This window comes from Lepus europaeus, chromosome 13 (assembly GCF_033115175.1).
Source record: "Lepus europaeus isolate LE1 chromosome 13, mLepTim1.pri, whole genome shotgun sequence".
Lineage (NCBI taxonomy): Eukaryota > Metazoa > Chordata > Mammalia > Lagomorpha > Leporidae > Lepus > Lepus europaeus.
In genome coordinates this window covers 72,449,950-72,464,185 of record NC_084839.1, presented here as the reverse complement: position 1 = coordinate 72,464,185, position 14,236 = coordinate 72,449,950, and the positions used below count along the sequence as shown (strand labels likewise).

Genomic DNA, 14,236 nt, shown 5'->3' with positions numbered 1-14,236 from the left:
TATAAGATTATTAAATTTCCTTTACAAATGGGTCCAATACATTTCAATGAGAAAAAAGCACAAAGCCATGTGTCTGCACTTGGTAAAACTCAAGTGAATTCAGTCATGTAGATTACATATTATTTTTTTCAGTCTAACTAAATGGTGAACAGGATTTAGGGAGACAATAAGACTATGACCTCAATGTATAATTGTTATTACGTCTCTCTGAAAAGTTTCCTTCCCACAATAACAACAGTAATAAGGGAAGAAAGATACAGCATAGCTGTACCCCCCTTGTCATTGAACAAATTTTCCACTTTGTTTTGTAGATTACTCGTGATTGACATGCAACTTGCAGCTCTAACAGAATTTGGGATACCCTATCTTCAATCAATGTTTCCTTCTTCTCTATCTGGCTGTAAATAACATGGGTTGAGGATCTTCAAAAAAAAAATATGATAGAAGTCCAATTCACCACACGCAGTTAAAAATATGTTGCAGTCTAGTATTTAAGTCAGGAAAATCGGGGTATTTGGACAGCTTGTAGTTCAACTTGTTATTTCTTTTTTTATTGGTCTCTGCCAACTATTTGGTGCACATGTGCCTATTCCTTCAAGTCTAAAAATGAAAAACACATTTTTCCATGGCAAAGTATAAATGACTGCTACTTCTTTATCATGAGCAGCTGCCCTCTACAGTAGCTTATGTAAAGTAGAATGCTGTTTATATTGTGTATATGTATGTCCATACTTCCATGCTTGGTTATATAGAAATGTCTACCCATTTATCTATGTGTCTATGTCAAGAGGTCTCCTTTCTCATTTTAATCTACAAATTTATCCATTAAACACACAAAAACAAGTTAGATAAAATGGGATTAGGCATATATGTAGGTGGTAAATCTCAAGAATGTTTCTAATGAAATTAGTAAATTAGAGGTTCAAAAAATTCACAGTATTGTATTTAATTTAAAATGACAACTCCTTAGACAAATGAAGTTCCAAATCTGTGAATATTCATTCTATTTTCTATTTTAGGCAATTTACATAGCCTGTCTAATCTAATTCTGAACTTTCCCATCTCTACAATGAAGAGCTGGCATTATGAGACTTACATAAGAGGGAGCATGTTACAATTCAGTGTCGTATAACATCATTGAATGCTTTCAAATAAATATGTGTTGTATTTTCATTGTCACTTATTAATATCAATTTATTTTTATTATTCTTTCTGTTGATTTTCATCCACAAAAAGGATATATGATTTTCTTTTTAAAAATTTTACTTAATGATTTTATTTATTTGAAAAGCAGAGAGACAGAAATACACAGAGAGAAAGAGGAACTGAGAGATCAAGGGAGAGAAGGTGCTCCCATTCACTATTTTATTCACCAAATACCCATAATATCCAGGGTTAGTCCAGGCTCAAGCCAACAGCTGGTAACTTAATCTGGATCTTCCACATAGATTCAAGAATCCAGTTCCTGAGCAATCATGTGCTGTCTCCCAGGAGTTTGCATTAGCAGAACTGGAACAGACCCAGGACTAGAACCTAGGCACTCTGATATTAGATATAGATGTCTCCAGCAGAGTATTTGATATGCCAAATAATCACCTTAAATTCCTTACTTTAATTTATCAATTATGAATATAATAATTGTTGCACACTTGAAATAATTCAGTGATAAACAAGTTTTGCTGTTATGATTATAAAATATCCATTTTACTGTAATACATTTTGAAAAAATAAGTACAATTCATCATTCAAAATATTGCTTGACATTTTTTAAACTTTGAAATTGTTTTCCATTTATCCTTGTTTTTGAGTTTCATTACAAAATTCTTTCATTTTTCAAGGATTTGTTTATTTTATTTTAAAATCAGATTTCAGAGAAGGAGAGGCAGAGGCAGAGAGAAAGAGAGAAAGAGAGGTCTCTGTGCACTTGTTCACTTCCAAAATGGCCATAACGGCCAGGACTGGGCCAGGCACAAGCCATCAGCTTTATCCAGGTTTCTCGTAAGAGTGTAGGAGCCCAAGGATATGGGTCATCTTTTGCTGCTTTCCCCAGCTACATTAGCAGGGACCTGGATTGGAACTAGAGTAGGTGAGATTTGAAATGGCACCCAAATGGCACGCCAGTGCTGCAGGCAGTGGCTTTACTCAGTACTCCATAGCATAGGCCCCATTGTTACAAAACTCTTAAATGAGAGTTGCATAATAAATATGCAGATATTCATTTCAGGGCTAATAGATAGCTGATTAAAATTTCATTGTAAACAAAAATTTTGCTTTTTATTCTATTGAAAGCTAAAAGCTATTTAATGTTCTTTATTATACCACAAATCCTCTTCCTGCCCCCAGCTGAAATACACATTTACCACTGTCATTTAATCTTCATTTCCACCAATATTGTCCCATGCCTTATGTGCCATTTTCAATTTGCTAAAATAAAACTTGATGCATTTTATGCTGGTGGCATTTTCATAACAAATATTTCTACATTGGAAAAATTGTTACTCTGAGACCAGTAAATATACATTAAAGTGAAACTTTAATTTTAAAAAAAATGCCATTTAGTTGATTTACTTTATGAAAAATTTCCATGGAGTTGAAATTCTGTTCTTTTTTACAAAAATAGATGAAAACTATTAAGTGATTACAATTGATAAGGTTCTCATATGGTATGTGTATTTTGTTTGTAATAATCAATTTGTCATGGTATACTGACTTTTACTACATCTATGACCTTTCCCCAAAAACACACCTGCCTTAAACCTAGATTAAGGTTTTCAAATTATTTTATCTGTGCCACAGCTCTCCAGGATGATTTCCACATTCTATAAACTATGTAGCTTCTATATCAACCTTGGGCCCCTGTAATAACTTCCCCAGGAAGCTCTGTACAAATCTCACCATTTGTCATCTCCATTCTTATACCTGAGCTATAGAACTCTTGTGAATATTCCAAAGTTAACACAGATCTAACCTTTACCAATTGTTTATTTTGATTATTTCTTAATTTGCAATGAAGATCTTTTTTACTTACCTTTTGTAAATTTCCTGCCCATTCTTCTAAAATAACCTCTGGGAACAACTATAAGGGTTCTTTTAGTTTCCCAATTGAGTTCTCTACAGTTCTAATGTTCAGTGGATAACTGTAACTGTGTCTTTAGGATAAAATTGAAGACAATAGTATTGAGATTCTTTCATCTTCTTTTGCCTGCTGCCCCTCCCCACAAATAAAAATGTGTAGATCAAACTACCCATACCTACTTCATGAGAAAATGATTCTTTCATGCTCATAAACAATACATTCACCTCTGCCTATTCATTCCAGAAATACTTGTCAGATGATAAGTAATTCTCAAGCACTGAAGAAATCACTGGAAACTTTGCTGGGAACAACACCATGTGTCCCATCAGAGATTTTTTGAGTGAATAAAAGTTTAAGAGTTAGATATGACGTTTTAAGTGCTCGATGAGAGAAGCACAGAGACCCTACAAGGACATTTCATCCACGTTTGAGAGTCAGGGAGGGCTGCCTGAAGGAGACAGCGTAAGAAGATGAGCAGGAACAGAAGAGAAGGGAATTGGGCAGGTGTGATTAAAACATTTGTGACAGCATGTTCATCCAAGTAAAGGCAAGCCTGCAGCAGTGGAAGTGAGTGTGTTTAGAATGCACAGAATGAGGGGAGAAGACACAAGACCCAAGAGACAAGCAGGGGCCCACTGGGAGGGATCTCAGGAGCCACGTTAACATTTTAGGTTGTAGAGTGGTGTGATCAAACTTAGGTTCTTTTCTGGCCCAATGTAGACATTGGATTGATACTGGGTATGACTGAAATCAGGCAAACAAATGAGCAAGCTGTTTTACTATGTTCTTAAAATTGTGCATGTATGTGTGTGTGTATGAAATACATGAATTTTTTTCCTTTATACAAATAAATGTAAAGAAGTGAAAAAAAGGACAGGCAAGATAGGATGACAGCACTAAGGTAATGACCCTGAGTATGAAAAGACAGGGACAAATACAGAAGATATATGCAAGAATCTATGGAGATTTTATTGTGTGGGATTGAGTATGAAGGAAGAAAACAAAATATTAAGGTTGATATTCATGTTTCTGGCTTAAACAAATGACTGGATTACAGTGCCTTTCACTGAAATAAATAACAAGGGAGAAGAAGTAGATTTGAGACAAAGATGATAAATTTAGTTTGTGGTGATCTAAGGGTTGGACTCCTGCAAGGTATGTAACTGGAACCACCCAGAAGATGGTAGGACATAGGAGTCTGGAACTCAGAAAGTGTCAAAGTAGAGTCCAGTTATCATGGTCTGAAGACAAACTGTACTGACAAAGTATAGAACATAAATGTAGATATCTCTTTATGACACAATTAGTGTTTCTGGTGAACCTTTTGATTAAGTGATGTTTAAATCGGTTTTCATATTAACCAGCAAAGGAACTTTTAAAAGATAGTGATTTTCTGGCTCCATCACAGAAAGATCAAATCAGAATTTGAATCTTGGGGGAATTCAGACTCCAGGGACTGGTGTTTTGTAACAGCTTCTCAGGTGTGTGAAGGCTGGGATAAAATCCTTGATGTAGAGTTGATTTACACATCACCTTTTTATGACATCCCATAATGTGTCTGTATTTATGATTCTCAAAATCTTATTGCTCATCTCTTTGTAATGAAAGGCAAAGGACAAAGAAAAATAGAGTTTATGACCAAATAATGTGTGATTCAGAATTACTTCATGGAACACACAAGTCTTAATCATTGGAAATATAAATCACCTACCTTTACAAAAGGTCATGTTATTTCATGGACCCATTTGTCTTGGTTTTAGAAGCTGAAGATAGAAATTAAAATATATTTTGTAACTTGTATTCCCAACACTTAAAATTTTATATAATTTATATCAGACACTATAAAATTAAAAACCTTTGTCTGTTCTATCCAGATAGGAAATGAATAACTCTGGATATTAGATATTGGTTACTTGCTCAAGTTTCCATTCTAACAGATAGACCCAGTATTCACAAACGTAGTGGTTGAATCTTTTGGATATCATTGTAATAAAACTTATGCGTTTGTTTTTTTATCTGCCTGAAACCCTCTGAGAATGATTTTACTACAAGTAAAAGCTTGCACGGAGATTGAAGCATTAGGAATATGTATTCTTATATTAGAGATCAGGCCCACTCAGGATGGTATGAGTGTAAACAGGAATATGTATTCTTTTATATGTTCTCTTCAGGAAGCAAAATACTAATTATCTCTAAATCTTTACACTCTATCACCTGACTTACTTCAATGCATTCAGTATATGTTTTATATAAATGGTTATTAGTTTAGGCCTGGACATTAATCAAATATGATTCAAGATATAAAAATATTATAATGTATGTGCATGTTGGTAGTGAATATTGATGATACAGCTTTTCCTCTTTTCCATGGTTCCTCCTTTATTAATGTCTATCTCTGAAATATTTTCTATCGACTTTACTTCAGTATGCCCTTCATTATATTGCTCAGGGTGTTCTTTTCTTTCTTGTGTTCCATTGAAAGACAAATCAAGTTCTAGCCACAAACTAAAACACAACATACAAATGAACAGCCACTTAAGAGATTTCTGCTCTAAATACTAACCTCAGTTCTGAGGGGATGAAGCTGGAAGAAGTTACTAGATAATGAAATTCTGTATGAAGATGGACCTGCTAACATTGCAGGAAAATAGAAAGGAAAAGGACTTTTTTTTTTTTCAAGATTCTGGGAATAAGAAGGTAGTTCAAGTGGTTACAGTGTCATGAAGGTGAGTGGCGGTATAATTTGCACACTCACTTTCAGAGCTTTTCCTGAGATTTCCCTAGCAAATAGGATCTAGGATCTGCACATCTGAAAACAAACAAGTAAATAGACAAAGAATGTTTGAACAACATGCCTGTTTGGGGCTTGAGATAATGAATAGTTATCAGTAAGATATGCATTTAAGCACAGCAGTAAGTGATATCAATCAAGGATATTCAAAGAAAATTCTCTTTTTTTTTAAATTCCCTGAGAAATGGAAGGACTTAAGGGTCATGTATTATCAATTAGAAAGAAGCTATGATTCATTGCCTAAAAGGATATAGCATACAAATCAGATTTCTTAAGAGTATCCGAAAATTCCTCCAAGAGTTTTTGATAAAATTATTTCTTCTAATTTGAGGTCAGAGGAAAATGTGTTATTTAGCCTAGTAAAGAAAAGCATTGTCACTTGCCATAGTGGTGCAGTATTAGTATTATTTCAATGCCAAGTCTGGGCCACTAGAGGGCTACAAAATGTGTTTTACTTTCCAAAAACATGTGTCAGTAGGAAGGAGCCATGCAATTGCACTGCCTTTCAATTCTGATTAGACTATGTGAGTATTTTCTTCCATGGAATGTGAGCAGAAGGATGCACAGCTGGTCCCTGTCCAGTTTTTTTATGGAGCAGACAGGTCTTGAATACTACCCCTCATTCAATGTTGAATGTGGTATATTCCAAGGTATTACACAGTAGTTGAACTGTAAGATGAAATGAATCTGGTCCCACAAATTATCATACATAAGAAAGATTACTAAAAACCTGCACTGAAATGTTATCTGAGAACTAAGTTATATTTTGTTAAGCCACCTAAAACATTACCCTAAAACTACAGTCAACCAAAGGTTTCCAATAACAATACAGCAGCTAAAAAAATTATAAGTGATATTAACCCTTCTTCTAGTAAGTATAGACATTTTTGGAGTTTGGAATTTTAGCTAGAAAATAGGATATATGGAGAGTTTTCTAGATTTTCCTAAGCTGCTATCACAAATCTGATAATGCATTTTCATAGATCAAATATTGCATTCTGATTTAGATTCCCTGACTTTGGATGGTGATCTGTCACTCTGCTATTGTCAATCATCTAATATTTATGAGATTATTTTTTGTTTTAATTTTTTTTCTCTAGCCTACTTCTGATTAGCAACTAAAGCTCCTTCTTCTCAATGGATTGAAATAGGTAAAAGGTTATAAATTTTCTGTGAGTTTCTATAATCCATGAACATAATAGAAAGGTTTTCAGAGAAGACCTGAATCCCACAATTCTTGAAATGTATGTTAGCAAAACTATTGTAGTACATATTTCCTAAGGAAAAACTAAATACAGAAGACCTAAGAAAGAAATGTTTTGCTCTTTGTTTTCATGTAGGGCTAACCCTCAGGGCATTTTGAACTATACACATATGTGAAATCTTTTGTGCTGAAAAGATAGAATAAGAACTATGATAGGTCTTGTGTTCCTTAGGTCTCTTTTCCTCAATATTTTTATCTCTAAAACTGTCTTAATGTTTTGATTGAAAGAAAAATATTTATGAAAAAAGTCTAAAAAATAACATAGTTTTTCTAGTAACTAGTAGAGAATCGGTCAAAATAATCTGTCCTAGTCCCTAAGAGGTTTACCCCAGAAAACAGATAGTTCCATACACCCTTTAATTACTCCATATTCCAACTAGGAGAAGAAAAATGATGTGAAGGAAAGAGCTTTAATGTACTAGAGCTATACAAGTGCTTACAACTAAGGGCTCTTCAAGTAAGAATTGGAATGTGTTCACTGCCTTATCATGATCCAGGGTTATCATGACTCTACTTTAGGGTGGAAGAGGATCAGGGAATGAAATGACCAGAATTAAAGATCCTAAGTGATTCATAAAAGTCAGTGGGTATCAGACAATAATGATAAAACGGGTAAGAATACAATTAATATTTCTATTACTATTTGGATGATGATAAATATTATTAGATATAATTTTATGCTCTTTTTATGTAGCAGATACAATGCTTAATAAGGTAATACATGCATAATTTCTGTTATGCAAATGCAATTCTGTTATGCAAAATGAGGTAAATGTGTTCTGCTCTAAATACCTTGAACATATATACTAACACATATATTTTAAATCCTGTTATTTAGAAGGTTTGTTACATTTTTCATATCCTCTCTTTCCATGTCTATTTGAATAGTGTTCAAATGTCTTGACACAAAATAAGAAAGAATATTAAGCATAGAATAGTATTTACCTTTCTATGTATAAACACGGGTATACACTTGTACTTCTGTAAATAAAATCTAAGTGTATTTTAATATTTTATTCTATAAAATTTAAATACATAAAATAGAAATTATGATTGAACAATGATTTACTTTAAATCATTGTTAATAACACAAAATAAAGGCTTACATAAACTTCTAGGGGCTTTAACAAGGCATGGGATTCATATCTGGAAATGATCTTAGTGCACAGCCTATGACTCATAGGTAAATAAACTGAGGACAAGAAGCTTAATGAATGCAGAAAGACATCAACACAGGAAACGACACCAGATCTACAAATTCACAGTCACGTGATTTATTGACAACTATATACACATTAGGTAACCCATCTATTCCATGAAAACAAGGAGGAAGTTACTCCTTTATGTAGTTTAGTGATTTATTACAGTCATTTTAATTTTTATAATATCAAGAATATAGAATTAGGCATTCCTGTCTTTGTAAAATGAAACATATCTCCATGAAGATTGGATTAAGCAAATTTAATTTGTAGTGGTTTTCTAATTTTTTCACTTTTAACTTTGAAAAGCCTGGGACATCCTTGACTTAAGAACTTAGGTTAGTTTTATAGTGACATAGGGCGACTATTATGGGTTTCCTGGAAATATATAAAAAGATCAGATGACATAGTCTTCATTAGAAACTCTGATACTACTAGATGACTAGTTATAATGTTGGAGTCCAAAAGGAAATACAAAGACTTCTTCACTGCTCTTTTGTAGATGTATTTTAGTCTTAGCAGAATTAGGTTAATTTGGGCATTTATGATTACTTTGTTCTTATCTTTGGTCAGAAGATTTTACGTAGTCTTGATTTTATCCCTGCTTCTCATTCATCTCATTCTATTTCATACTGTCATTGCTTAAATGAACTTGTTCTGCCTCAGACTCTTACTTCTTCCAAATCACAATTCCCATTTCATCCTAATTCTGTATTCGTTAACTTGCGTGTATATTTAGGTCAAATAGATATTTTTTTGATAACATGAATTAGATGGCTAAATTTTAATGTGCTATTTTTCTCAAGACTCCATTTCCACTAAGAGTGAGGTAGGAAAGAGGCGATGGGAATGGTGAGCGATCAAGCCCATTAGACATCTCTTTCTGTGTTTAAAGATATTTAGGTTGATTTTTAGTTTTCCTTATGATTCTGTGTTCTCTCTACTACTAGCATAAGAGAAAATTTTATCCTCATAGTGCTAATGGCATTTTTTATTTTACAGCAAGTGTTCTAATAATGTGTTTAAATAACAGTTTAATGCAAATATAATTCCCATTACTAATTGGTAAATAGGGAATGATCTACAGGAAATAAGTTTGCTACAAATAATAATAATATAGTAATAATAATAAAAACAATGCAAATGCATACTAAATCCACTGCTGCTCCTTCTCTTTTCCCAAGAATTCCTTGCCTGGGATTCTCAGTGACAGAGGCAGGGTTCATAGTATTGTAAGTCTAGGTTAGGGCTGCATATATGGAATTTAAATTTAAACAGAACACATGATGGAAAAAATAGATTTTATATAAAATGAATAATTTAAAACATTTGCTATTTTCTTTCCTAGTTAAATTGATTTTTCAGGGGTATTACAAAACAGAATTTTTCCAAAACAATCTTCCATAATAATGTGCCTGCTTGCATATAATTATGCTCAAGCTATTACTGAACATTCTAAGCCATCTTCCTGAAAAACCACTGCTTATATTTAAATCTAAATGTTTTTAAACAGTTTGTTAAAAATGTGGAAACATAGGTCATTGAAAACGTTGTATATCATTTTGTTCAGTGAAGCTCATTATAATCCAGTTCATTAATTCCCATATGCACACATACCAAGTGTCAACTCATGTCTCCCAAACCCTAACTGTAAACAATCAGGAAAAGTTATGAAGAAGTCTCATCCAGGGAAATTCTGTCTTTCATCATCAATAAAATTGTTCCAAAAGAATCATAATAATTTAAATAAAATTTTATAATAATTTATATTCTTTTGTCTTTGAAATGAAGACATGTCATAATAGTTTTATCACAATTTCTAAAATATGATCAGTGTAATACTCTTTGCCAGATGCTTAATGTTGCCAGGCAGTTAGAGCCAAATGAAGCATTTTTGATTAATTTGAAACATCAGAACTAATCTTTGTATTCTTTCTGTACTTGCCAATTACATGGACTTAGAACTTAGGAATGTAAGGTGAAAATAAAATCTGTTGCAAAGAACTGATTATGTGCATAACAGTCAATAGGAATTTTCTTTAACAAAAGTTATTTTATAAATGATACTAATAGGAGGGAAATGCTCATTATTGGTAATTTTAAACTTTGAGAAGGGAAAATGACTTAGAAGAACCGTGATGAAGTGAAGCCAATAAGTGTTCCCAAAATTAAAAAAAAAAAAAAACCACACACACACTACTTTGTGCTTCGTTTTGCTCATACATTATTATTATTCCTTATTATTATTATCATTCTTTAATCCAAGGATTTATTAAATCCTACTAGGATTATTAAATGCGACTAGGTTGTGTATTTTTTAAAAGTATGTAGAAATTTGATAAAGCACAGTAAGCTCAACCTGTTGTCTTGCATAAGGCCCTAAGTAAACTAGAATTATTTAATGTATAAGCAAAAATCAGGTTTAAGATGAGAGAGTTCTATTCAAAGATGAGAAAGGAATAACCACTATATTGATTCTGATGCCTCAGTTTTCAACATTAGGGAAAAGAGTTGTGAAAGTGTTATACTGGCTTTCAGTAGAACTTCCTAAAACCTCAATTTTCCTCTTATAAAGACAGATCTGTTGGGCATCAGTTGATAATTGTAATGAGTATTTTTGTCTTAGGTATTATAATATGGCTAAGGGCTTTTTGTTTGAATTTCACTTCATGGCAGCAAGGAATCCCATTCACTTTGTGTAGTATGTAAAATGTTTCCTCTTAAGACTTGGGTGATGAAATGACCATTTCAGCAAACACCATGAGTTTTGAAAACCTGTCCTCAACACACCCTTGGATTATGCTCATTAAGTCCCTTCTGTGGTTTCCTCTTCTTAATTTTTAAAAATTTACATGAGGGGTAAATATTGTGGCATAGGGGGTAAATGTGCCAACTATACCGCCGCCATTCCATATGGGGTCCAGTTCAAGACCTGGCTGTTCCACTTCCAATCCAGCTCCCTGCTAATGTGCCTGGGAAAGCAGTGGAGGATGCTTGGACACTTGGCATTCACGTGGAAGACCTGGATGAAGCTCTGGGTTCCTGGCATTTGTCTGGCCCAGCCCTGACTGTTAAAACCATCTGGGTAGTAAAACAGCAGAAGGAAGATCTCTCTGTGTCTCTTCCTCTCCCTCTGTAGCTCTGGCTTTCAAATAAATAAAATAATAATTTTTTAAAAAAAATTTACTTGAAGAAAGAAAGAGATCGACAGAACTTCTGTCTACTGAATCATATCCCAGATGTCCTCAATGGCCTGGGTTGGGACATGCTAAAGCCTGGAACTTGGATGCAAACCAGGTTTCCCACTTGGAACCCAATTACTTGATCTATCACCTGCTCTGTGACTTGCTTTTGTCATTGGCACCCTTTGATTAGATGGCATGTTTTGATATGTACTTAATTGCATTCTTTACTGAAAAATTTACTAGTAAAAGTGTGAGTGTTACTCCATAGATCATTCATATACAATGTGCAACTTGACCTGAAAGAAAGCTTCTGATATTTAGGATCGGGATGCTAGTTACTCAATGTCATTTTTATTTATTCTTTGTATTTCTTGCTCTTAAATACTGTGGGTCCTGAGACCATCATGTTGCTCATAATTTTATTACTTTCACATACTTTATTTTTGGTGAAATGATGTTGAGTTCAGAAAGTTTGACAACCAGCTTACTTAAATTAAACTCCTATCTAAATCAACTCCTCTTTCATCCTCAGAATATGTAATTGAGAATCAAAAATCTCTATTTTCTAGAATCTTATTTTGCTTATAGATTAATAGAATTGTTAGATTAATTGATAAGCTACTTAACACATTATTTTTTTTCTATCTGAGTAAATGCTCATAGGATTCTTTCATGCACATATGTATTCAACATAGATTGAATGAGCATCTGCTTGTCACCTGTGTTTTGCAATGGGAACAGCAGTGTGCCCGAACAAGCTCATGCCAATTCATTAAAGATGCTTCTGCACATCTCTTCCCAACTCCACAATCAGTGCCATCAGGTTGATATCTTGAAGTTGCTTTAAGTGAGAATAATCACTCACTCTAAACTGGCAGCTTCTACGGATTGGGCTTTGGGGTTTTTTGTTTGTTTGTCTCCTAGAGAATTTCTTATTATACATTTACCAGCACAACACTATATAGGAGTCCTGAGAAAATTATATGAAAAAGTTACAGTAATCTGAATTTTACAAATGAGGAATCTAGGATTTCAAAATTGTAATGGCCATGCCCTGGTCACATAAATATGAAATATAAATTGTAATTAAATGCGGGTCTTTAAAGTAACTCCATTACTTTCTCTATCTTCAAAACAGTAACTCCATGTCTTTAAAAATGATCTTTCAATATTGCTCATCTCTGATAAAGTTACACATATGTGGTTTTATATATATACATATATATATTCTAAATTATTATAGTAATCATTGTAATTAAATAATATGTTATGTCTGAAGAAATCCTGTGAGTGACAAGGACAGAGACACAAGTTGATTTAAATCCTCGTAAGATTTTTCTGCAGAGTAGAGTGTTCCGTTTCCATTTTCTTCAGAATCTTGCTTTGAGAACTGGAGTCCTGATGCAAAGTGAACACTGGTAAATCAATGTGAATGTTATTGACATCCTACCTGCTGACTTTACAATGTTATTTCTCAACATGAGAGTATCTGGATAATAGGACAGTCTGTTACCAATATCTTTTAAGAGTCTATCTTTAGTATTTGACTAACACAGGGAAAGGCAGCATGTAAATTTGGGATGAAGAGTTAAATTTTTCATCAACTTTACCCGAAATGTCATGGTTGTCTCCAAAGCTAGTATTTCTAGGTGCTAATAAATACCCAGCAGGGATAATTCATTGATTCTGACACTAATGCTGTGCTCAGAAATTTCTCCTCTTTATTTATTTAAGTCATCAGTCTCTGATCCAGTCAACAGCCTGAAACTGAGGAGAGATTTATCTAGCAGCTTTCAATCAATATAATGGATACTGCTAGTACACCAATGGATCAAAATCTTGCACATTATTATTTCAGAACATGATATCCTAGAAGGAATGCAGTTATTAATTCCTGAGGCTAATTTTGGTAATAAATTCTTAAAAATTAAAAACACTCCTATCTTTTTACATACCTCATTTCTATTTATCTTCCTTTAATTACTCCACATAGTTAAATATGTAAAATCTGATTGTTACATCGGTGCTAAGAAAAATTATTCAACCTCTGTGCTCAATTAGCTATTTGTGCAACAGGGTGAGGATAAAAGGGATGTCTATTTTTGGACCCAGGAAACTGTTTTAATATGTAGTAATTGACAGTCTATGCAATATAATATGGTAATATATAACTATATTACTTAACAAAAAATTGTATTTCTTTCATTTATTTCTCATCATTTTTAAATGACATTTCATCCAAAAGGATTTGGTGGCATTTCATGGATTTTAAAAATGTGATATTGAAGTGTATTTTTTCACTAAAAAGTGACTTATTATTGCATTCAATATCATTTATCTGAATGACTAAGGCTGTATAAAAATGTAAGATTTGAGGAATTGAAAAATATGAATATATGTTAAATACTTTTATTTATGGACTTCAATTGAATGTGTGGATTCTTTTCATTTGAAATTAATTTCTATAAAGTAAGCATCTTCCATTCTTTATATATGTGTTTTTATGTTTATGTATATAAGAATATGGATATGTGTATATGAATATATAGAATGTGTGTATATATGTGTATATAATGTAAAATATATATACACACACCTCAAAAAGGAAATATGCAGGCAAATTAACAAAAGGAATCATGGACTTGTTAATATGAGTTAGTTTATTCCCACCCTGCAGGAATAACTTCTTTCTGAGAGGGGAATTGACACATCACAAAAAGA

The 14,236-nt window shown here is 33.0% G+C and overlaps 1 protein-coding gene across 1 annotated transcript in view; it reads left to right on the top strand.

Moving 5' to 3' along the window:
* The window catches only part of LRRTM4 (leucine rich repeat transmembrane neuronal 4), a 791,060-nt gene that overhangs the window by 601,833 nt on the left and 174,991 nt on the right, over positions 1-14,236 (top strand). The gene's annotated exons all lie outside the window — the stretch shown is intronic.